The sequence below is a fragment of the Teleopsis dalmanni genome, chromosome 2 (assembly GCF_002237135.1).
Source record: "Teleopsis dalmanni isolate 2A chromosome 2, ASM223713v2, whole genome shotgun sequence".
In the NCBI taxonomy this organism is placed as follows: domain Eukaryota; kingdom Metazoa; phylum Arthropoda; class Insecta; order Diptera; family Diopsidae; genus Teleopsis; species Teleopsis dalmanni.
Window position 1 is genome coordinate 189,700,682 of NC_051847.1, and position 8,220 is coordinate 189,708,901.

An 8,220-nucleotide genomic window follows, 5' to 3' on the forward strand; every position below is an offset into this window, starting at 1 on the left:
TTTTAGGTAAGAGGGCAGTGACAGTGGCAGTGTCACCTATTTTCACTTTTTAATAAAATTCTTTTTTTTTTTTTATTTCTACATATAGAAGGTTGAAGAATACCCCCCACATAAACATACCTTACATTTTAATATTCTCAAATCACAATCAACATGAGAAACGCATTAGGAAAATTAGTTTCCAGCATAATTTTTATTAAAAGAATTGCGTGTGGTTTTCCGCATAGAATTTCACTTAATTTCCTTTGTATGTAAATGTTTGTTCTTTCTTTTTTTATTTGCAATATTTTTTTTTACACTTGGCTTCACCTCACCTAATCGCAAAATTCTTAAATTGTTATTTGTAAAAATTTGTTTAATCAAATAACTACATTAATACATTAATAACTCTAAATTCTATTATTAGTTAGTTAGATTGTTGTTGGTGCTTGTATTTAATCATGTACATATTTATTTTCTATACCATCGCCTACATATATACACTCCAGCACATTAACATAAATAGTTTTTTCGTTTTAAAATACATAATAATGAATAGAACTCAGATAAACATATTTATAAAATGCACCACCCCTTTGTTTTGTACCGCTTTCTTTACACTCCGAATACACTTACTATGAGGCAGGTATATTAACTTCATCAAGAAGTTTGCAACGTAGTGAAAGGGACATTCAATACACAAAAATATGCAAATACAGTCAAACGTCTATAACTCGAACTTCTATAACTCCAACTAAATAGATTGTGACAAGCTTTAGAGTGCAAATTACATACAATTCCAAAAATTTCTTTGAGTCAAAGTCTCCATAAGTCGAACCTTTTCTTTGCAAAATGGTACTTCGAGTTATAGAAGTTTGACTGTGATCTTAACCAGCTTGTAATGGTAAATAAATATTTTTGGTAGATACAAAGATAATGGTATTTAGATAGAACGTAAAAATTACAAACTTATTTTATGATCTCGAATTTAACTGATTATGGGGAGCGTTAGTATGATCTAGATTTAGATAGGACATATGAATTACACACATAAACATATAAACATAATATTTTATTAATCTATAATCGTTTTATCTGATTTTGAAGAATGAACTCAGCCACTCTCAGAAGCGAGAGCAATAACTAATCACTAATATATTTATATCAATGGATATAAGTTAAATTAAAGCAATCTAGGTCAATACGATTATGCTGTGGAATCGTTAGAATTGTCGAACGAGGTTTGACATAATCTTTTCGGGAAGGGATGTATAGTATTAGTCGGAGAAATTAAATTTGTTTAAATCAAATAGATATTAAACTGAAATGATTTTAATTTTTGTATAGAAAACTATTTAGTTATAACTGAGTATAATTCTAATCAAACAAAATAAATCTGAGCATAGCTAAACAATATTGAGCAGATAAACTCAAACTGGACAAGAAACGTACTAGTCAGCTGTTTCAGCTTAGTTGTAACTATTTATGTCTCTAATCACATAAAAATATCTGAGCTTCGCTAAACGAAAATGGACAGATAAACCTTTTGTTGGTTTTTAAAATCGACCTCATCCAAATTGGACAAGGAAGAAAGTATCAGTCATTTATTTCAACTGAGGTGTAACCAGCTTAACACTACGGTATCGGTGCTGATAGCTCACTGCATACTAGAAAGAGATGATATTAAATTAGTTTTACTCTATAAAGACTTTTGTCATGGTTATGGGTCTGCGGATAAGGAGGAAATTTTACTCCACCTCATAGGTGCAGATTTAAAATATTCGAGGCCCCTCTATTTAATGACCTAACAGAACTGTCATTCTGCAAAATTACAGATTTGACCAGTTTTATAAACTTGTCTGGTTCACTTTCACTTAAATTATGAAGTCTTGTCTTTCGGTGTTGCATCTCCAATGTTGATAACAGTTTCAATGTTCTAAATTTTGATGAGAAATAAATTGTTAATTATCAGTCCGGATATGCTTAGGTGTTAGGTGACTTATTTTAAAAAATTAGTAAGTAGTGTTACTTTCTTTGGTTATGCTTAAATACTATAGAAATTCTGAATATTGCAGTTTTTTTCAGGCAATAGTTTTTACTTTTAAAAAAACTATAGCTTGTCTTAAAAGAGGTATATATCTTATAATAATAATATGTTCTGTTCTGTCTGTTTCATATCTATGACATTTCTTGGAGCTACGAACATAGTTTAATATGTTTTTCTTTGCTTAATTTATTTATTGAACAATTAAATAAGCAGTTTTAATCTGATAAAAATTGTTACTAAACAATATTAAGAAAGTGTGTGTAAAGGGTATGTAAGCTTTTTAAAAAGCTAAACATAACTTATTTATTTATTTAAAAATAACATAAAATATAGAAAAATGCACATTTTTTCTTATCTCTTCTAAAATGTTTACATTAGTCAATGAATACAGACTTCACATTAGTCATAAACTAATATCAATATTTAATGAAGATTATGCGCAAGTGAAGAAATTTGTAATTTAATATATTATAAATTTTTATATCTTTTAATATTAAAAAAAATTGGTTTATATAGATATTCGAACAAATAGAATTTCTTAGAATTTCGAGCGAACAAATTATATGCTTAGAAGTTCTATTTATATGTCGACATTTGTAAATTTAGATTAAATTAGTGAGTATAAGGAGAAGGAAAGAAAAGGAAAAGAGACAGATTGTTCTAGAACAATAAGGGAGTTTGTGAAGCTCCATACATGATACTAATATGCAAGCATTCACATATGCATTTGCAAAATGTATATGTTTAAAACATTTATTTTATTTAGAGATATTCTCTGAATTAATGTTACTAACCTTTAGACTTAAGAAATGTATTATGGCGCTACCACCACCAACCTTGTTTTTGTAGTTGTAAATCAAATGAACGACTTGGAAAAATACTATACAAGTACAAATTGGTAAAGGTAATCTATGAAATATAGAATTGGAAAGTTACTGGCTCAAGCTATTATAATCTTGCAACACCAATAGTATGAACCCACAAGTTAATTGTGGCTTTATGTGTAGCAGATCTGTATTCGAGGCGCGTATTGAGAATAGTTGGATTTATGAGTTATTAATAACTCTTTAGCACATAGTTATATATATACTGAGCCTAGGTAACTAACGCTATTCTTCCTATAAATCGAAGTCGTTTCTTCTTGTAAAATATCAGGAGTGGGTCTGTTAAGAATTTAGATGTAGTCTTAATCTGATCATACAAGAAGGCACGACATGTTTGTTTGCTGTAACCCAAGGAACTCTGTATAGCAGGAGACACAAAAGGAATTAAAAAATACAAATACATATGTAAGGATTTGAATTAGTTAGGGGATAAGTGCGAAAAAGACGGATTAGTTGGAATAGGGAACGGATGAGGGATGGGTGTATTTTAATTGAACTAACCTGAATTTAGGTAAAAAAAAAATTTACAAATTTAATTGAGGTTGCCAATTTAATGATTCGAACTCAACGATAAATGGGATTTACATTGATGTGTGCATTTGTTCATGAAAACAGGTGACTGACATTATAGGGAGTAAAGGTTTTTAATACAATTCTATGTTTCCAGTAGAGTTAATTTATTTTTAACGTAGGTATAGTATGTGAGAACTTTTTAGCACATTGTAACGGCATTTCAGTTGACTGCAGTCTGTCGTGGAATTTACAGAATTGGTCAACATATTATTGAAAACGACAATCAATTTACCGATGATAATGGATGGAATTATGAAAACCTCTTTAGTTTAAGAAGTAAAGTCTGTGCATTCATATATAGATCTGACCAAGATCTGTGGATCAAGTTATTTAGAAAGGTGGTATGGAAAACTGTGTAAAAACGCTTTTGAGAAAATGATTTCAACTAGCACCGCGCAGTTGATCGTGATTTATATTGTACTTGATTTACGTATCTTTCATTTTGGCAGATGTTTGTGTTTGAAAAAACGATCGTCAGATGCAATAGTTTGGGGGAAAGATTTCGTCCTGTAACTTTCGTTTCAAGAATTTTTTTAAAACTTTCTATTCTTCAAATTACTAAATTTTCTCATTTATCTATCCAGTTAAAGTCTCAAGCTTAAGGAAACTACATTATAGCTTTTATTTTGAGTATTTGTAGATACGTATTGAGCTGGACTTTGGACAATACTGATTCACTTCTAACCTAACAGGTCGTTTTATTATTCAAAAAAAATATAATAATAAAATTGTACTAATATTTTTTTCTTATTCTGCGTCTTCAAACTTTGGCATAATTAAGTTTTTTGTTTAAATAACTTAAGTGTGTAAATAGTAATAAATATTACAATCAACTAAATCTTAATTATTAGATATCATCTTACAATTTTGTAATAAAAACTGTTTTTATATTTACATAAAATTTTATTACGTTTTTCGACTTTAATATTGGCATAATTTTTTTTCCAGGCATTATAAAAACTATTACATTGACAACGCTCTATATGAATTCTATGTGGTGGCCTCCAAATAGCACAATTACTGCTTTTCTGAATCAAGCGATATTCTTGCTTTTCTCAACATTAGCCACATGTAATTTTGCATTAGCTACCCTAACAGGTCCCGGAATACTACCAAGAAAATGGCAACCAAAGGTGAGTATCTACTTTATTTACTTATTCATTTGCGTTTTTTTTTTTATTGAAAAATTGTAAATAAGTTTTTTAGTTTAGTATGTCAAAATAAATTACTTTGAAGCTAAAAAGGCAACAAAATTCTTCGTAATGCCTAAATATCCTTTAACTGATAATTATTCCCACGCAAGCCATATATGTTTATGGGCTACTGAAACGTCTATAGTGATATTGAGGCCGAATAAATAATAGGCTTCATTTCATGAAAGCGTCAATATATATGTATACCGATGTGTATGAATATAACATACATCTACTTTCAACTATTTTTTTCTAAGTGCTTACATTAAATTCTGATTTGAAATTTTTATGACCCATAAAGTGTTGCTAAATGAATGTAGGTAAATTCAGACGTCAATAACATCCAAATGTTATTGTTTTTGGAAAAGTTTAAATATTTATGGAATACAAACATGAATTCAGATACATATCACATATATACTATATATAGTGAAATTAAAATATAAAATTTTATAATTTAATGGTGTATAAATTTAAATAATCAACCCTCAAGGTAATGAGCATTATACTTTTTAGTAATTTATGTTTGGTTGGGCAAAAAGTATTCGGTGTTTTTCTGTTCGCCTGATCAAAAACTTAATAACATTGTTGCTAGCATCTTGTTACTTTTTTGTTTGACAGATGATAACTTAACTTATTAATCACTGAAAAATTTATTGAGATCGGTTCTTCATTTTAAAGTTATTTTAAAACAAATATAGGTGTCTTTAAAAAAAAAAATTTAGTTCATATTTTATTGTCATTTGCCTACAATAAAGAAAATAATGTGGCACAAACGGTCCAAAGACTAATTCAGTTTTAGTTATAAGTACTCATTGTAATTTATTGTCAGTAAATAGTTCCGTCGTTATTGTTCTAAAAATTTGAATATTTCAGCGAGAAAAATGTCATAGATTAATAGGTTTTTATACCTTACGACCATATCTAATATGTATGGTCATCATCATGTTACAGATGAACCACTGATCCTTGACAAAAATTTTGAACTACACTTGGTTTAATTTTGTTTTGAATTTTTTTAAGTCATTACGTCGAGAATATTTCTAATATTAGGGATTCTCCTGAAGAAAGCAAAAGCGAATTTGCCGAAATACGTATAGGAATATACAAAAAAATACGATCGAAGTGAAAGTAAAAATCCTAAAAAACAAAACCGGCTTTACACTTGGTTGTTGAATTTAATGATGAGTGACTCTGCGATATGTAGTCGTATAAAAATTTAGTTTTGCAAGTTTTTCTCGTTTGCTATTATTGTTAATTAGCATGCATTTGTCGGATGTCATGCGGAATTTGAGATGTTTCTTGTAAAAGTCTCTTATCCCAAACATTAGCAATAGAGTTTCATCACTCCTTTTCGTCAATCCATGTTTTCGTTTTAATAATAATACGTAAGTATTTCCATGGAGGAACTATATTTAATATATTATTATATATTAAATATATTTCATAACAGTCTTATATAATGGACTTGTATTTTCTCAAAACTATACCTTGTTTTTAGTAAAGTTGTTAAAATATCTTCGCATATCATCTCGCAAAAAAATAAAGAGACAATTCATGTGTTCACATCAATATTAATAAACAACTATTACCACAGGGACCTATTGTTGATATACTATTTCATGATAGTTTTACATATTTGTGTTGTATTATCTTCGAAACTATACCTTCTCGAAATATTTTTATCTATCATCTCTCGAAAAATCGTAGCTTTATATATCATGATGTTGTCAAGTTGTTCAAGTATTCCATTATAAACCCAAAATGAGCCCAAATGATGTTTGGCTTTGTTTTACTGATGGCTCATACAGAGATATATGCACTCTAGTTCAGATTTGTTTTATTCTCCTCATCGTCTGCCCCTACCTCCATCATCTTATTTCACACCTAATCAAATTCTACCATTTATTCTTCATTAAAACTGCACTAGCTTGATAGCCTGCCAAAGTGTCAAGTTGTTTTATTTGTAAAAGCAATATTGTATAAAAATGTTTATATTGCACGATATTTTAAATTTTTAAAATGAATTTATTTCGTGCGATATATCACACTAACCTCCCAAATGGGTCCCAAACGTACGACGTGCACACACTTCTATTGCATATGCACTGCACTATTAAAACTGCATGATTGTTTTGGCTTCACAAATAAGGACAAATCGCTGAATGGACTAAAACGTCCGTCTACATTCCTCCGCTGTCTATTTATCCAACAGACCAAACATGGTCTGATCAGTGTCGCCCTTCCCTTAATCCACTCCTTGTCTGCTAAAAGTTGGATATACCGCTCTCATCAACCCGGCATCTTTTACAACCGTCGTCTGCAACATCGCACCACGATATCGAACACCGCGCAATATTTTCACCGATGCTTTGTCGACCAAAGATTCCCACTCAGAAAAGCATTTTTCTTTAAGGCTTCTCCCATCATCTATGCCACAAAACAGTATTTTCAGCCTATTTACTTTTTCGCTCTCATTAAGGAATTAACCCATATCCTGCATCTCTTATTCTGTACTAGTCACCACAGCTACGGACACGAATCAACCCTACTGACAAACTTAACACTCCTCTGCACACGCCAATCTCGAGATTTACGCCGCATATACCGCGAATATCACGTATACAACGCGGATTATCTTGCATTAACAAAACTCTCGGCTCAACCATACAGACACAACTCGCAATCTCCAATTTATCGACCTACATTCAAGTCTCCCCGGAAGAACCCTTGCGCGTATCATTTTCTCATCATATTATATATCTTACACAACACTATCATTATCAGCGCAAGAAGGCCCAACCCATACGAGTAACTAGGGCACTTATCACGCATATACCCATAAATTAAGTCTCCAGGAACATTTCATCTTTACACTAACCCCTACTAACAGTTTCAAGGACTCAGTTGCAACGTAAATTGTATACCTAATTATGTAGGAGTTAATTTAATATTTTTGCTCCTGTAATTTGTATAGTTAAATGTATATACTTAAAATATTTTTATTTATCTGTATTAATTAAAGAATTAATTTTGTTAAGCTAACTAATAGTTTGAAATAGTTAATCAACTTAATTAATTGAAATGAGTTTTAATATTTTATAATTACCATATGGCATGGTCTAAATAATGACAATAGTTGCAACTATTGTGTCTACAATTTGAAACTATTGCTCGTTTCCTATCGTCATCAACCTAACAAGCTGCCACGACTTTTAAGAACACATCCTTTTTATTTTCCCTAACAGAAGTCAGTGCCTTAATAAGTTATAGTTCTTTTGGAATCCAAATACTTCAACAATTTCATCTCTCGAAATAACTAGTACTGAATATACTACAGGGATAGATTTGAATCCGTTATGATGATTTCGTTATTACATCTGCACTGTCAACTAACCGCGTAAAGTTTAAAGTTTCACAAGAAGTAATCGGATATATTGGTTTTACCTGCTTTTCAATTTACTAAAATATGTATTTGAGATTATTATTTTCATTTAGTTGGCCATTACAGACGTTGGTCGTCCTTGGCCGCGTCGAGTAGCCT